We start from the raw sequence: 18,850 nt of genomic DNA, 5'->3' as shown, positions 1-18,850 counted from the left end.
GATAAATATCTTGTGTATAATTACCCTTTTACCCTTATGTCTATATTGAACACAAGGCATAGTACGTCACCCTTGTTAAGTTCAATATTGGGCCCATAGACATATATCCTGTTATGTAGGAGGGGTAAATTTCATCTAGGTCACTCATGTCCCTTAGTATGATTCGTGGAATACCCATCAACCAACTTTATAGTCATCCTGTTACGGATAACTTTGAATGGCGACAAAGTACTACACTCCTACATCTAGGGAACATAGTGGTTTCAGGTCGAAGGGTGGAATACACCACTTATCACTATGAGAATATCTTATGACATTTCATAACATACTATGTAGTATTCTCATGGTGGGTCAATCCGATATAAATATTACTCTTAATATTTATATCTATGTGAAGACTTGATAACTCTTTATCTATGATCCGTGAGATGTGATCATCAGTCTACCAACATAATAGTCTCTATGTTTTGATGTTATCCTAATTCACAGCAAAGCTCGACTACGGATGTTTTAAGAATAGTGTTCTCATGTGTAATGGATTCTCACAATTAAGTCACACTTAACGTTCCATTCAATGAACTTACTATTCTAGGGACTCTATTATTATTTAACACATAAACATAATAAAGAAAAGCCTTTATTTAATAAGTAAATTATCCAATACAAGTATCATGCAATTATAAATAATTGACCTCTAGGGCTTACACCAACAGATCCAGTGAGGTTATAGTTGATTGGTGGAAATGTCATGATCAATCAATGGGGAGCAAAAGCAAATGGCAAGCAACCTATTTTATAAGACTAATCCTAATAGAGGGGAACAAGGGAATTAACCACCAAGCAGGAGTAAAGGAGGAATTCGAAAACACTTAACCACCTCGCGTGGACACACACACACCTTTTTACTTTTATAGTAATTTATTTTCCTGCAATTTACTTTTACCCGCACAACTATCTCTAAACAACAAAGCGAATGCAAAACTATATAAATTCCTAAGCGAAACTAGTAATTTTGGCACAATCCCTGTGGAGAATGATAACTTATCACTTTATTACTTTGTTGCGATTCTGTGCACTTGCAGAGCCACCATCATACGACCAAAGGATCATCATCATGTGGCGAGATTCCTTGGTCGTCTTCTATGGTGAAAGATATATCTGGAATGGAGGGAAAAGAGGAATGTCCAACGAGGTATGTCTCGAAAATGGCATGCCTAACATATCACTTTCTGGCAGAACTGAACTCGCCTCCTCCAGAAAATCCCTAGCGATGGTGTTCAATGCTATTCTTGACTTCGAGGATCCTCCTCACCTCCGGGTGGATCCTTCTACTCTCGTCTAGGCGCTTTGGGTACCACAACTCTCCCTTGGGCGGCATCTTATATGAATTTCCTTAGCTGACTGCTTTTGATTAATTCTTCAATAAGATCCCTTAACCGAAAACATCTTTTTGTTGTGTGGCCTTTGCACCTGTGGTACACACACCAAGCATTTCCATCAAGGCTCATTAAGGTGCCCTTATCCCTACTAGGAGGGAGGTTTGCCAAACCGATTGTTAGAATCTCTTGCAGCACGTGCACCTTGGTCTTATTGAGGGGTGTGTAATTTCTATATGGGGGATAGTTCCTGTCATCATGCCTTTGTTGTTGGTAGTATAGTTTCCTGTGGTGTCCTTTCCATGTCGATTCCTGGTGAGGACAATGCCTCTGCTGTTTGATTGTCCGGACCTTTTCCTCGCCTGCTGGCATAATCTCTTTCTCTAGCGTCTCTCTCTCGCTTTTCTGTGTTACTCTCTTCTCCTTTAATGTAACACTATGCCCTTTTGTTTATTTCCTGCATTGCAGAGGCAGGCTTCTGAGCCAAAGACTCATTGAAATGCCCCGCCCTGAGGCCGTTATGAAATGCTGCCACGAACATTTCCTGGTTGGGATTTGAAACTTTTATGGCGGCCACATTGAATCTCGCCAAATAGTCGCAGAGTGGCTCCGCATGATTTTGGCGAATCGAAAAAAGGCTGGTTGAGGTTACTTTGACATGCTTGAATCCGACAAACTGGTGGATGAACTTCTTATGGAAATCAGCATAATTCTCAATTGAATTTTTTGGAAGGTTCATGTACTAGCGTAACGCAACATCCTTAAACGTTCCAGACAAAAGCTTGCATTTTAAATGTTTCGGGGAATTTACAATGGGGGTTTGTGTGCCTACTGAAGGAAAATAGTGATTAAAAAGGCAGTGGAATTTAAAATTTTCCTTTGTTGATCCTTACGAATGAGCATGATTCGTGTTAAGAACTTTTACCTCTTATGAAGGATGAGATTTGATTCACAATCAAAATTGATCACGAGCGTTGAAGATGAACGGCAACGCCTCTAGCTAGTCCACACGAACAACAACCTTCAAGAAGAGTGCTAGCTCCAAGGATGAAGGTTTCTAGTGAGAGGTGGGAGGAATTAGGATTTAGGGTTTAGCAAGAGAATTTGCTTCAAGTCATTTTCTCACTATCACAAGGGTTCTATTTATAGAATTCCTTGTCTTGTGCACCAAGACAAAAACACTTGTCATTGGGCACAAATTACACTAAAGCCCTTTTCATTAAATAACCAAAGGGGCGCTTGCCCCATATGTCATGTACACATGGACGCTCCCTCACCATACCATATGGTGTATCGCTTATTTAATTACCGTGATACCCTTATCACATCTCCATATTCATCTGAGGTACACCGTACCTTACGGTGTTCCTTATCTCACACTAGGCTGTCCTTGTAGGTTTCCGTAATGTTGGCAGTTATACATTTAATTATAACAAACAGTGAGCGGTATCTAGCAACACATCACTGCTACCCAAATCACGGAATTGTCTTGTGATCTGACAAGCCTTATCCGTGATAATGCTTATGTGCATAATTACCCTTTTGCCCCTATGTCTATATTGAACACAAGGCATACAATGTGTCACCCTTGTTCGATTCAATATTGGGCCCTTAGACATTTATCCTGTTATGCAGGACGGACAAATTCCATCTAGGTCACTCATGTCCCTCAACATGCTTTGTGAAGTACCCATTAACTGTCTTTATGGTTATCCTGTTACGAACAACGTTTGATCAGCAACAAAGTACCTGACTCTACATTTAGGGTCCATAGTGGTTTCAGGTCGGAGTGTGGTATACACCACTATCACCATGAGAGCAACTTATGACATCTTGCATAACATTATATGTAGTACTCTCATAGCGGGTCAATCCAGTATAAATATTACTCCTAATATTTATACCTATGTCAAGACTTGATAACTTCTTATCCTATGATCCATGAGATGTGATCATCAGTCTATCTTCATAATAGTCTCTATGTTTTATTATTATCTCAATTCATAATAAAACTCGACTACAGATACTTTAAGAATAGTTAAATGGATTCAACTATTCTAGGGACTTTATCATTTTGGACATACAAACATAATAAAGAAATGCCTTTATATATATATATAAATCAAAAAGTCATCATACAAAAGACGATTCTATCAAAATAGATTGGCTTTTAGGGCTTACTCCAACACCTACAACCATTAGGTGTTCTAACGGGTCAGTTTTTCCATCAAAGGAAGGAAGATGAGGAGTTTTGAAACCCTCCTGGACTTGAGTTTCCCATAAATCTTGTACCAAGGGTTAAGATTCCACAATTCCCTCATCTTCTTCATGTTTTGCGGCCTTTTTCGCCTTTTCTCTTTCTTCTGTTTTCACTGCCTCTATGGCCGCCATATGAGCTCGTAGGCGTCGTATCTCTTGGACGACTTCTTGCAGAGTCGCATCATTGAGACTTTCATGGTGGTTGTGATCTCAAGCCATGTGAAGATGCTTATCATTTTCCTCTAGATCTTTGTGATAGGTTGGGAAATTGTTTTACCTCAGCCCCACGGTGGGCGCCAAAATGTTCTTATGAACACTAAAGGGGGGTTATATTATTAATATTTCGTGAATAAGACTGATACTTTGGACCGAAAAAGTCCATTAGCTTTACAAGACATATGAAGTGCTATTTATAGACTTTGGGTTCCTTCTTCCCCTAATATTGTGGCCACGTTCTCCACCACTCTCTTCTCCGTCGTGTGATCATTGAGGTAGCGGCAGTTACCTTCTTCATGATGTGCGGTGGTGGTAGGTCGTGGGAGTGGTGATATTTTGACTTCCACCGCCTTTGATATTAATGGCGCCATCTGCTGCTCCTCCCCGCCTTTGTGTGGTTTAGATCTGAATCTATTGGGCTTCTAGCTATTGGGCCGTGACAAATGTGTTTTGGATCCTTGCCGAGTCCAGATATAAATGTCTAAAAGTTAATTATAAATAAATAATCAAAATAAATAAATAAATATAAATAATTAAAGTATTTTAAATATTAAATTAAGAGGAGGGATATATTGACTGCAAGAGTAAGTCATTAGAGTTAATCCACATCCTCACCCTTCATTTTATTTTAATCTAAAGGATTAAATTCAATTTTAATTGCTAATCATGTGACCTCATTTTTTTAACTATTCCCACAATGTTTTATGATTTCCTTCCTTTTATTAGTCCAATAATCACGGTTTTCTTTTTTTGCTTAACATTCATGTTCATCATTATTATTATGTTCACAATTATTCTTCTAAAACTTATATCCTCCTTTTTCCAAAAAAAAAAAAACTTATATCCTCTTCATCTAAATTTCTTCAATGACTAGTTGTTGCATTGCATTACTTTGCGTTCACTCTAGTCATTAGTTTACCACCGAGTTCTTTTTTTTTTTAATCAAACCATTAAATTTAACCGCATATTTTTTTCTATTTCTATATTTTATTTTTCTGAAGATGAAAGACCACATATGATCCAATTTACCAGAAAAATGATTATATCTAGCGAGATACGAAAATTTGGTTTGTGAATCGGTTCGGTTGTTCATAAAAATGTTTCACAAAGTTAAAAGAAAACTGTGAAATAATTTTGCTCTTTAATTAATGGAAACAAAAAAGTAAAACGTTAATTATTTTTGTTTGATAAACAAAGTAAAACGTTAATCTATATCTATAATCTATATCTATAATCTATAATCTATAATCTATAATATGTAAAAAGCCAGACTTATTTCCCTTTCTCTCTCCTCTCCTCATTCAACCTCATTCCTCACATTTAATGTTTATATACATATGAATTTTAAGAGAAGAAATAGTCAATATAGCTAGCCACTCCGCTGTCTCCTTGATTCAATATTAAATGCATTAATGTTGTGCTTCAATTCAAAATGTTCAATTACAGCCCACACATCCTTACTCTCCGCATCAGTTTATGGTGATTTTTCAAAACCCTCATCCATCGATATGTGTTTCTTCTGGCGTCGTCCTCCTCGACACGCCTAAAAGCACCGTCCTCCTTGCGTCTTCACCTTTCTCTCGCCATTGTCTGCACTATGCTGTCTTTATCCTGAAATTTTCAGCCTTCTAACACGCCCCAACGCCGTCGTCCTCCACGCATCATCTCCCTTCTCTCGCCTCCTTGCACCGTTATCTTTGCTATTGTGATTGCTCTGCTTTCGTTCGATTTCGTTTTGTTTTGATTTTTATTTAATATTATGTTCAATTGAACAGGTGAGAGATTTGCGACATTTTTGTGGATCAATGACGTCAATCGCAATCAATTTGACTTATTGAATCACATGACAAGGGTGGAGAAAGTGAGTTCAAAAGTTAAAAAGGATTTCAAAGTTATTGATAGAATGAAATATAGCTTCAGGTAATTAAATTAGTGTTCTCACTTTTATCAAATTGCTTTGCTAATTTGTGGTCTTAAAAACATATTTTGGATGATTTTGAATTAATAGCTTTATTATTATAGCAACAAATAGACCACCAGTTCCTCATATGTAATGCTATTAGTAATAACTTATTGTGTTACATTTCTGATATATATAATTTGATGCTTTATTTTGTGTTATTGGTATTATGCTTGAGGATGCACCATGGTATCTTTTGTTTTTGAGGAATGATGGAATGTTTTCTCATAGGATCATTGACCTACAGATGTTGATATAAGTTTTGTATTTCTACATCATTTTATTCTATTTATTTCAAGTTGAATCATTTTAAAAGCTTCGCATTTAGTCTTTTCGCTTTAAAAATTCCCTATAATTTATGTTTTATAGATTAGGTAACCATATGCAATGAGCAGGATGCAATTACACATAAATGAAGATTTGTATAATTATGTTCATCACCACTTGACCAAATGTTTTTAGCCTGATATAATCTTATATTGGCACAAATCATAATGTTTGTGATTCTCCTTTCCAGCCTTGTGAGAAATGTTAAGATCCATTACAAAGGGACTAAGCTTACTTAGCACTATGTCACCTGCGAATCAAGTTCTTTGGAGAACTTGCAGTAGGCTTCACTCATGGTGTGTTCATGCTCCTTTCATCTTGATCATTTGTCTGTTTTTTTTTTTAGAGAATTCATGGTTATACATTTTGTGATTTATGTTAGGTTTATGGCTCTTATGTTTGCTAAGTTAGGTTAATTTTAATGTGTTAGAAGTGTTGGTGTGCATTTTTTGCTTGACCTTCTTTAGTTTGAGCCCAGTAGGAGATAGATGCCCTTATTTGTATGAAATCTTTAAATTGAGTTTAGTAAGTTTTTTATTCAATTTTTCAATGTATTGCCATGATCATAACTGATTGAGGTTGCGTGTTTGTGGAATACATTGGAAATTCAGATCATACCAATTAAAGCAACTTAAGAATCTTGAGATTGTTTAGAAGCACTACTTGCTACAATCTTTGGTCAATTGCTCAATAGATATTCCAGAAAAAAGTTAGAGGTGTCAATAATTGGATAATATAGATGGAATTTACTATAATAATACCCTTCTAAAATTAGGAATGGTATATCATTTAGTTCAGTCATCTATGACATGTGAACTTAATGTTCTGTTTGTAAATTTTCAAAATTATAGTAATGTTCTTAAAGCTCATATGAGAGTAAGATTTCCTCTCACATTCATTCTCATGTATACCTTTTAAATGTTTCATTTAGATGTTTCCATTACAATTTTAAATTACACTTATATTCAACCATGTGCTCTGTGATGAACTAAGTATTTACAGAACTAAGTATTTGAATGTTTGTTTTGTATTGTACCATCTATACTCTAACTTATGCCTAAAATATTAGTCATCATGGTTTACATATTACAATGACTATATTGCTATAATGGATTTAAAGGTATTTTATATTTTCATAGTGTGTAAGCATGAATCTGTGTTAGAAATTGATTAGCTTTAACATTGGAAATTTTCTTTTTGATTAGAATTGATTCATCATGTGATTACAGTTGTGAGAGCTCTTTAAATAGAGCTTCATTCTTACACCAGTTGGCACTGCCACCTATGCTAAGACTTGACCAATCCTAGTGCCATGTCAGCAGTATGTAACTGACTCATAACAACCCTTGCCACATCAGCAATGGTTAAAACTAATTCTAATTACACCTTTATTACAAACAAATCTCTTATTCTAATATTCCCCCCTCAAACACAAGGGGTTTCACAGCAAGGAAACACTTTGAGTTTGGACCTTATGGAGGCATAGTTTGATGGAGACAAAGGCTTTGTGAGAGGATCAGCTAGCTGATCTGCTGCAGGAACATGGAGTACATTTAGATGCTTTGACAGAACCTTTTCTCTCACAAAATGTATGTCCAATTCAATATGCTTGGTTCTTGAATGAAGGACAGGGTTGTGTGCAAGAGACACATCACTGAGATTATCACAGAGTAGAGTTGGAGGGTGACAAGGAACTTGTAGCTCTTGTAAAATGGACTGAATCCAAAGTAGTTTTGCTGTAGTGTTTGCCATACTTCTATATTCAGCTTCAGTGCTGGACCTGGCCACTAGTTGCTGCTTCTTAGAGCCCCATGAAACTAAATTAGAACCAAAATAAATGCAGGAGCCTGAAGTTGATCTCCTGTCATCTTGGTCAGTTGCCCAATCTGCATCACTATATGCTCTGAGTGAGAAGGGAGGACTGGAGGGAGAAGGCTGCAGCAGTAGGCCATAGTTGAGAGTGCCTTTTAGATACCTAAGGATTCGTTTTACTGCCTTCCAGTGAGACTCTAGTGGATGTGCCATGAATTGACACACTTTGTTGACACTGTATGATATATCTGGTCTTGTTAAAGTTGCATACTGCAGTGCTCCAACTGTTGATCTATACAGTGTAGGATCTGTCATGACATCAGTGCCAAATTTGCTGAGCTTGCAGCTGCTGACCATGGGTGAACCAATAGGTTTACAATTCTCCATATTGGTTTTGACAAGGAGGTCTTTCACATATTTTGACTGATGCAGTAGCAGACCACCTGATGGTTTGTGGTGAACTTCAATACCCAAAAAATAATCTACTTCACCTAGTTGTTTGAGAGCAAATTTGATGTTGAGCTTGTGAATAAGATCCTTAACAAGTTGTGAATCTGAACCAGTGATGAGAATATCATCCACATACACTAGAACATAGGTGCAAGCTCCATGTTGATGATGCACAAGTAAAGAAGGGTCACATTTGCCTTTGACAAATCCCATTTGAAGAAGTGTTTGAGTAAGCCTTTCATACCAAGCACGTGGGGCTTGTTTTAGGCCATATAGTGATTTGTGAAGTTTACATACTAATGTTTTGTCAGATGCTTCAAATCCAGGAGGTTGTGACATGTACACTTCTTCTTGTAGTAACCCATTTAGGAAGGCGTTATTGATGTCAATTTGTTGTACTGACCACCGGTAGGTGACTGCTAACGTGAGAATGATCCTTACTGTTACTGGCTTGATGACAGGAGAAAAAGTTTCTGTAAAATCAAAGCCAGGAGTTTGAAGAAAACCATTGGCAACTAGACGAGCTTTGTATTTGTTGACAGATCCATCAGGGTTTTCTTTTACCCGAAATATCCACTTGCACCCAATAGCTTTCTTGTGAGGTGGGAGAGGTACTAGGGACCAAGTGTTATTGTCCATTAAGGCCTTGTACTCACTTTTCATAGCTTGCAGCCACTGTGGACTAGCTAAGGTGTAACACCCCAAATTTTATAAACTAATATTTTCTTTATATTATTAATTTAAGTATTTTTATAAAATAAATTTGATGATTTAGTTATATTTTCACAATAGTATACAATATCATGTTAGTCCTAGTTACGTGTCTAAGGTGTGAGAATGTTTAAATAATTATTTTCTTGGAAATGAACTTTAGATAAAGAAAACTTATAAATCTAATCTATTAATTTAATGAAAGCTATGGTTTAAATTTCAGAACTAGTAGTGTAAAAGTATACACCCTTAAAAATAAATAGTTTATAAAAATATTGTGATACCTAATATTTCCGAATTATTTTAGGTGTGCTTTGATAGTATTTTTACCTTGTGTAGACTGATAATTAATATTTTTCTAGACTGTGAGTTTAACAAAAGTAATTTTAGAAATCAATCATAAAATATTTTAGTAGGCTATGATAAAAGTTTGGGCTTAAAATTCTACCGAATTTCGAATAGTAGTTTACTCAACAGTATAAATTTTTATCCCAGAAAAAGAAAAGAAAAATATTTTTGAGATCACAAAAATATCTACGTAAAGATAGTGTCATTAATTTTATCATTCATGTTATTAAAATAAAATGAAAAAAATTAAATAAAAGTTAAGAGATAAGAATGAATGTTTAAGAATAACACATATGCATGAAATGGTGGCTTAATTCTCCTCCACAAGTATAAGTGAAAACGTGGGCTTAAGTGAAAGTAAAAACGTGGTTTAACTTTCTACACAAATGGAAGTGAAAATGTGGTCTCCTAATTGTCCACACAAATCATCCAAACTCTCCTATAAATAGCAACCATCTCCTCACTAATTCTACACACCAGCTCTGCTCTTCCTCTCTGCATACAATTGAAGTTAGTAACTTCTTTCTTATTCTCTCTTTGTTCTTTTGTTTGTTTTCTTTTAATTCCCTTTTCTTCCATTTCTTATTTATATTAGCTTAGTTTCATAAATTCTTTCATCTTTTCATTAGCCTAGCATCTGTTACATATACATGAGCCTTTCCACAAAATTCCATGAAGAACAAAGTATCTTAGCTATGAAAACTAGGCAATACCTGGAATCATGATCATGTACTCCAAGAATGATGAAATTCCATTTCTCTTGTTTTGCTTTTAATTATGTCTTGTGATTAGGAACAATTGTGTCTAGAGTTGATTTCTAAAAGAAAAACAAAGCTTTGATACTCATGATTTGAAGGGATAATCATGTTGAAACTCATAGTCATGAATATTTAGTTGATAATGTCTAACTAAAATTTGATTCAAGCTGTTAATTTCCAAACTTAAGCTTAATTTAAACAAACTTCCGATCCCCTGTACTCTAGTTCATACTGATGCATTACTTTCCTCACTTAACTATATATTCTTCTCTATAATCATTCGGTTTATTTCCTCTCTCATTTCTTACCTTTTAATTTTAATGCAAATGATTTCATATCTAAACCAATTTAGGAACCGGTAGACAAACTGGAACATGATACTTAATATGTATTTTTTTTTTGCATGATCTTAAGTCATATACACCCTTAAAAATATACATAGGAAACAAATGACATACAAGTTTCTTTATTAATAATACTGTGTTTGATTTCTATATATTTCTAGTATATGAACTTGAATTTACTTTAACACTTTAAAGACTATTAATTATAAGTATAGTTAGTTAAGAAATAGTTGTTTTGATGAGTTAATAGGTGTCCTAGATGAAGGTGATTGCTGGAGTTATTTTGGAAAGCTTCGAGGTAAGGGAATCGCTAATAATAAGTTTCGATGAGCACAAGAAATGTGTTACTTGTATATATATTATTAGTTATAATTAGGGGTGTTGTGTACTTTATATAGTAATTTATATTCATTAAAGTATATGCAAAATGATGAGTGATTTGATTTGGTTTGAGTTTATGTGAATAAATCTTCTGCAATGATATGATTTGAAAATGTTTTGTGAAAAAGAGTAAATAAATTATCTATGTCTTTGGTTTGTTTATTTATAATAATATCTATGTGGTTGAGTATTTATGGTGAAAGTTTGAGGTGATCTCATAAGTTTTATTATGAGTGAGGATTAATATGTCAAGTTAGATATTGACAAAGACAAATTAAGTTGAAGAGTTAAATAATTAATCACCTTTGATAGGTGAAGAGCAAAACAGGGTGTTTCTTACAGTACGATAATGTATGTAAGACTGAGGATAGGTTCGGCTGGGTCGCCTCAAGACCTAATGGGGATCACCGGCGTTTTGAACTCCTACCAATAGTCAGAGATAGCCACTCTGACTGGAGGAAATCATATAACCCGACGTGGTGAAACCTGACTGTGCAGGACTATCTATAATAAGGTGTAGCGCTCGGGCCAGAATGGTTGAGACATATTTGATATATGTTGATTTGCAAACGACCATGTTATGGCAGTTGAAACGGCCTTACGCTCATAATAGAGGTCTCCATGGAGTAGGTTGAATAAAGATAATACTAACCAAATTAGAAGACTAACTTCGAGTGAAGAATTATGATTAGATTTTATATACATTTTAAATGATTCAATTTCGATGTTTGATATATTTGATGATTGATATATTTGATTTTCCTTGTCTGACTAATTGTTGATTAGTGATGATGATATAATGTTTATGTAATTCACTTTGTGATTATTTGACTATATGTGACTATTTGACTACTTGATTCTATTTAATTAAATACATGATTAGATACTCAGTTATGTATATATACTATTAAATAAATGTATATACTTGTATAATATTATCTGTAACCTTGTGACATCATCACGATGGTAACTTGTGTACGAGTGATTCACCCCTTACAACAGTTAGTGCAGGATTCTAAGAACTCAAGTTGAAGTTCATTGAGAAAAGGAAAACGTGATTGTGAGAGACATTAATTATAATACAAGGACCGTTAGTGTTGATTAGTGATCTAGTTTATCTTTGGAGCCTAAAGAGAAAGATCTCTTTGATATGTATTGATGACGTCATTGGAGTACTCTCTAGGTGACATGTATCTTAGTGTTTGACCAGCTTGTGATCATTTGTGGGTTAGAGTCTTTTGTAGGAATTTATCTTTTATTATTTCATATTGAAAAATTGTAAGATACTTATGTGAAATGAAAATGTTTTATATTTGAAAATCCTTTGAGCAAAATTACTAGATGATTGTTTGATATAAGTGATGCATATTATTTATGGACTTACTAAATAATTTATATAAAGAGAATTTTGAAAACTTTCTTAAATAAAAATAATAGTACTTATATTCGAGAACATTTCTCACTTATACTTTTCCTTTACCAAAAATAAACCAGCATAATTTTATTTGCTTGTATTTAAGCATTTAAATTTGGGTAGAGAACTGTGACGCTCTTCTTTTCAGTCTCTGAAAAGGGGGTGTTACATAAGGCACTTTTGATTGTTGTTGGTTCAATGCTTGCTGTGAAGGTTTTGGGTTTAAGATGACCTGTTTTACCTCTTGTAATCATAGGGTGATTGTTGTTGTTTGATATAGAAGGTGGAGTGGAAATAGAGGAGTGGGTGGTTTGATTACTGGGTGGTGATGAAGTTTCAGGTTGAGAGATTAAGGAGTTGATTTGAGTGATTGTGAGAGGTAGGTTTTGTTGTACTGCAAGTAAGGGTGAGGGAGTAGGATTGTTGCTGTGTGTAGATAGATTGTTAGAATTAGTGGGGAACAAAGTTGTATAAGGAAATTGAGACTCATAAAAACTGACATCTTTAGATACATAGATTCTGCCATGTTCATCAAGGCATTTATGGCCTTTGTGTTGAGGAGATATGCCAAGATATATACAAGGGCTAGATCTGTACTGTAGTTTATTCTTGTTATAAGGTCTCAAATGAGGGAAACATAGGCACCCAAAGGTTTTTGCTTGAGTGTAGTCAGGACAAGCATTAAACAGAGCATGATAAGGTGATTTGAAGGAGGGTAAAGCACTGGATGGTAACCTGTTTATTAGGTATACAGCTTGTGTAAAACTGTGGTCCCAAAATTTTAGGGGTATGGATGCTTGAGATAGTAATGTGAGTCCCATTTCTACTATTTGTCTATGTTTTCTCTCAACAGTCCCATTTTGGTGAGATGTGTGAGGGCATGTCAATCTATGTTGGATACCAAATGAATTAAGTAAAGAAGTGAAGGATCTGAATTCACCTCCCCAATCAGATTGGAGAGCTTTGACAGAAGCTTGAAATTGGTTTTTAATGTATGCTAAGAACTGGGTAAAAGCTTTTAAAGCATCTGACTTTTGGTTAAGAAAATAGATCCATGTGTATTTTGTGTAGGTATCCACAAAGGTAATGTAGTAATTATAGCCATAATAAGACACAAATGGAGCTGGGCCCCATAGGTCACAATGAATTACTTCAAAAGGTTTGGTATAGTTAGTGTTGGAGAGAGGTGCATATTGTCTATGAGATTTACCAGCACAACAAGAAACACAAGGAATAATAGCACTTTTATTAGAATAAGGGATATTACACCATTTCAAAACAGTTTCTACAGCTTTACTGTGAGCATGGCCTAATCTTAGGTGCCATGTGTAAAAAGTACTATCTATATTTCTATTGGACAAAGCATTGTTACAATGCACAGCTTTATTGAAAACAGAAATTTGACTAGACATTGGACTAGCAGACTGATGTAATGCAGAAACAGGACTTGATTGAGAGTTGGAATTGGTGTCCAAATTGTGAGTGAAGTCAAAGGGCTGGAATTTGTATAAGCCATCAGATCCAACTATGCCCTTGAGTAGAATTTGCTTAGAATCCTGAGATTTTACATAGCAGAAATGAGGATGAAACTCAAAAAAGACACAATTATCCTGTGCAAACTTACTAACAGAAAGTAAATTCTTAGATATTGTAGGAACATGCAGTAGATTATTGAGTTTTAAATGCACATTTTGATTGTAAGGAGAAGTAAAATTTGAATGACCTAGAGATTGAATGGACACACCTTGGCCATTTCCCATTGAGACTTGGTCTTGTCCTTGATAAGGCACACGGTAAGCAAAGTTATTGGGATTAAATGTGAGATGGTGTGAAGCTCCTGAGTCAGGATACCAAGATGCAGTAGAGATGGTGTCCATATCTGGGATAGGGTTGTAGTATTGTGGTATAGCTAGGTGTGCAGAGGGACGGGGATAAGGGTTGTAGTGTGGCTGACGAGAGGTAAAGCCAGCATTGTGACCACGTGCATTAGGCCTAGAGTTTGGAGGATCATACCTGAACCAACAATTTGCAGCGTCATGGTTTGATTTCCCACAAATTTGACATTGAACTTTGCCTGTGTTTGGCACAAATGGAGCCTTGCCTCGCCCTTTGCCTTTTCCTTTACCTCGCCCCCTACCACGTGATGCAGTAACATTGTAATGCTCAGTGCCTGATTCTTGATCCTCAGCATCCATTTCAGAGTTGTTAACTTTGGTTTCTTTGTGCGCTACATTTGCTGAGACACTTGGATTCGCTAATTCTTGGCGAAATTTGTCAAATTGTACTTCTTGAAGCAAAAGAAGTGCTTCAACATCTTCTACTGTTGGCGTCTCAAAGCGACTATATACCATCATTACAAACGGATTGAATTCTTCTGGCAATCCTTCTAAGATTGCATCTACTTGTTCTTGTTCAGATACAGTGTCACCAACAGCTACTAATGAATTGACAATAGATTTAATACGAAGGAGATATTCATTTACCGATCTTGAGAGTTTCTTTGTGTTCTTCAGTTCCGATCTGAGTTGGCGAGCACGCGATTTGAGAACTGAGTTGAAGTATCTATGGATTTTGTCCCATACTTCGTGTGCGTGCTTGCAGCTTAACACGCGAGGAAGAACACTATCAGACATAGTTGAAAGAAGCCAGGTGAATAAGGTTTGATCTTTGAATAACCATTTCTGATATTCTTCAGAGTTCTTTCCATCAAGACGATCCGTTACAGACGCGAATTGTAGTGGAATTTGAGGATTCACAACGAATCGGTGAAGGTTATGCGCCGTAATGACGCCATTAACTTGCTGAGACCAGAGAAGAAAATTCTTATCGTCAAGTTTAATGGTGAGTGAATGAGTTAAACCTGATTTCCTCGACGGTGCGGCGGTGGAAGGAAGATCGATGTCGACGGTGGCGTCTTTGATCGGAGTTTCTTCGGTTGAATGTTCGGCGGCCATGGCGAAGAAGATGAAGATCCGTGTTGTTGTGTTGCGGAAGCAATGAATTGAATCCTAAATTGAACCCTAAGGACTCGTAGATACCATGTTAGAAATTGATTAGCTTTAACATTGGGAATTTTCTTTTTGATTAGAATTGATTCATCATGTGATTACAGTTGTGAGAGCTCTTTAAATAGAGCTTCATTCTTACACCAGTTGGCACTGCCACCTATGCTAAGACTTGACCAATCCTAGTGCCATGTCAGCAGTATGTAACTGACTCATAACAACCCTTGCCACATCAGCAATGGTTAAAACTAATTCTAATTACACCTTTATTACAAACAAATCTCTTATTCTAATAATCTGTGTGATGTTGATTATTCTCTATATTTAATTTGTGCCTTTGTGCGATTTCTAACAAGGAATAACAATGGGTTGTTCACCAGTGATGCATTAAACAGAATGTGCGGCTATATAACATTGTTAGGAACATACTGATGGCGGTGCATCTCTTGCAGTTCCATCGTTGTAACCATGGCCAATTTATGCACCCGAAACTCAACTTTCAATGCTGAGAGTGGCAGCGGTACTGCAACCCTACAACCCTCCTTCACAACACTTTGGCTTTTGAGAATATCACCATTTTGAAAGTCGCGGCATCATTCCTGACTTCCTGTGATGTATCCCAAGTAATCTACTTTCTCTTTCCCTCTAATATCTTTTCTTCTGAATTTCTTACAGAAATTTGTAATTACATATTTTCATGATTAAATGCTTATGGATAATTTATCCATTGAAGTTTGTTGCATTATATATTCCTTCTATATGAACAAAATCCTTTGTTTTGAGTTGAGATATTTTGTGCCTCTCCTTATGTGACTATGTGTCCTTATGTAGATGAATTAGCATGAAATACTTTGCAGTCAATATCAATGCAAACAAATCATTAATGAAATAGATATTATTATCTTACTCACATGTGCTACTGGTTGTAGAAGCTTTTTTTTTTTTTTTAATGGGGTTGTAGAAACTTCATCTCCATTGAATCAAGTATATATTGATAAAAGTTCTCATTAATTTCTTTTGATAACTATTTTTATATATAAACCTGTAAAATACAATGAACCCAAAGTTTATTGAAGTGATATTTAGCTGCATGTGACTAACAAGAATAGTCTTTGTAAAGGTGTCCATAAAGCTCTATAATTAAAGGATGGAGGCTCAAATTGCCATGGGAAATATGTTCATGACTCATGAGGTACTTTATACTTGCTATTCTTTATCATTATATCAGGTAATAAATAACTCTGATGTGAAGTTTATAATCTTATTTTTTATTTTCATGGCAATTTTCATCTCTAAAAAATGCACCTCATGTACAATGTATATATTTTTTTTAAATGGTATTGTATATTGATGATTGCGGCTGATCATATCACTATAACTTTGACATTCTTTGCCAAAGCTGTTCATGGTAGTGTTTTAGTTGCAGCGCCGCCATTAGGGTAAGCAGAAAATGTTTACTCATATGTGGTGCGTTGGTGGTGTTTGAAGCAGCAAAGTAGTGGTTTTGGTGAAAGTCTTTAGTGTTTATTTACTAATTTTGGTTTATGAGAAACAAATTACATGATAAAAAAGGGCTGGTAACTTGCATGAAGAGTATGTTTGAATGATAAGTTCATTAAGATGATTATAAGCCATCTATATTCTTGGTAGGCATATTTTGCTCCTACATGTGTTGTTTTCCTATACTTAATGACATTTAACTAAATTTCAAATTGCTTCCCTTTAGTTATTGTTGGTTACTGTTTCTTAGTCTTGCAAAGCATCAACCACAATAACAATTTATTCAATCAATTTAAAAAGGCTCACCTTCTTTATATTTTGGATTTTAGAGCATTAATTTTTCATGCTTGAACTTATCTATGATCAATGTCTTATTTTTGTATAGGCTTTCTGTTTGAATTTTATGGAGTTTACTGCCATAGCACCAACATAATTTTACTATTTATTGCATTCTTGGAGGATCAAACTTTTTCTTTAAGCTTCCACAAAGTTGGAGGATTTTTGTGCTTTTCAGATTAATACTGACACATGGAAGAGAACTTTTTAAACTAGGAAAGTTGAGGTGTCAATTTGTTCATGTTTTATGATAAATTTAACTGATTTCTATATGGCTTTGTTTATTTATTTTTTACAAAATATGGTTTTATTTATTTAAATCTTAATTTTATTCATTTTACCCATAGTAATGAGTTTCAATTTATTCTGTTTGGCTTCCAGGTGCATAATTGAAAAACTTTCTAGCTACAGGGAAGATAGACAGTGACATTTGTGGTTGTTCACTTTTTGAAGGTTAAGTCCTTCCAAGATTTAGTTATATTCTAACACCCCCCCCTCCCTTTTTTTATTTTTTTTTCTTTCTCTTCTAAACATGTGACTTGGCTTATTAGAAATTAAACTTTTATACTTCTGCTTTGGAAGATATCCTAAATCAATAGTCACTTTAAAAATTTACAATTTTACAAAATCGTGTCTTCTTTGTCTTAATGATTGGTTCTTGATCAAACCGTAGTTTCAAATTTGATCAAATTGTACTACATATCTCAACTTTCTTATATGCTTGGTTCTTGATCAAACTTCAATTTCAAATTTGAATTGTAACAAAACATGAGCTCTGAGAGATACTGAATGTATTGAAATGCTGTCTTTTATGATTGTGTAATAAATGAGTCATTGGGCAAGACAAGATTGAAGAATCTAGAAGCATTGTAAATCAAGGGGTGATTCACACTTTATCAAGAAAAGTTTCATTCTGTAGAAATTTTATATTGTACTTGGTAAATGTTGTTATTAAGTTTAAGGATTTTGACTCTTTGATTATAAGATTAATATATAATGTTGTTGCTGACTCTTTGAAATTATGAGGCATGGTTAAGCACTTCATAAACCCATTTTTATATTGATTTAAGCTCTTCATTAAATAGGTGGAGGCAACTGTTCTGGTGGATTTTTTTTCTGGTGGATTTTTCTTTTGAGTGTCATGCTTTTCTTATCTTCTTAAAAGACCGAGAGTGAAGAATAATGTTAGGTTTACGAGTATAGCCGAAAAAGGCTGTGGTGAATTGGTAGGGACAAATGCATGCTTTATGAGAAGATTTTTCTATTGTATTCTTTAATTTCCTTTATCATTTATGTTTTTCTATTGTGTAGGAAAGTATTACTGAACATTTTGTTATTGTTAGTTTAAACTCCACTCAAAACTTTATTGTAGAATGAAAAAGCTTTTATACCATAGTAATGAGTAATAAATAATGTTATTATTGGCTAAAAACTATTGCGTTATATTTCTCTTCTCTACTATAGTAATGTTATGTTTCTCTGATTTTAAGTATATGTGCATATTGTTGTATTGTTAACAATATGGATATGTTGTACACTTCACTACAATTCTATTTTTTTTGCCCATACCATAGCGTATAAGTCAGTTCAGATTTTTTTTCTCCCAATTGCTTTACACTTCAATATTTGGTGATGCACGCAAAGATCCTTGAG

At 34.9% G+C, this 18,850-nt stretch overlaps 2 long non-coding RNA genes across 3 annotated transcripts; both read left to right on the top strand.

Annotated features, from left to right (window-relative positions):
- The first annotated feature begins 5,215 nt into the window (after positions 1-5,215).
- Positions 5,216-18,474, top strand: LOC123884816. 2 transcript variants are annotated; one of them, XR_006800930.1, is made up of 6 exons: positions 5,216-5,771; positions 6,329-6,434; positions 15,742-15,984; positions 16,482-16,553; positions 17,579-17,650; positions 18,289-18,474. It is a non-coding gene; the product is annotated as an uncharacterized LOC123884816 (long non-coding RNA). The 2 variants fall into 2 exon arrangements; XR_006800929.1 differs by lacking the exon at positions 18,289-18,474 and having other exon boundaries at positions 17,579-17,789.
- On the top strand, positions 9,784-11,055 carry LOC123884818. Its single transcript, XR_006800931.1, has 2 exons — positions 9,784-9,969; positions 10,812-11,055. It is a non-coding gene; the product is annotated as an uncharacterized LOC123884818 (long non-coding RNA).
- Positions 18,475-18,850: the final 376 nt, after the last annotated feature.

The sequence above is a fragment of the Trifolium pratense genome, linkage group LG5, assembly GCF_020283565.1.
Source record: "Trifolium pratense cultivar HEN17-A07 linkage group LG5, ARS_RC_1.1, whole genome shotgun sequence".
Lineage (NCBI taxonomy): Eukaryota > Viridiplantae > Streptophyta > Magnoliopsida > Fabales > Fabaceae > Trifolium > Trifolium pratense.
This window is presented reverse-complemented; position numbering and strand designations above follow the sequence as displayed.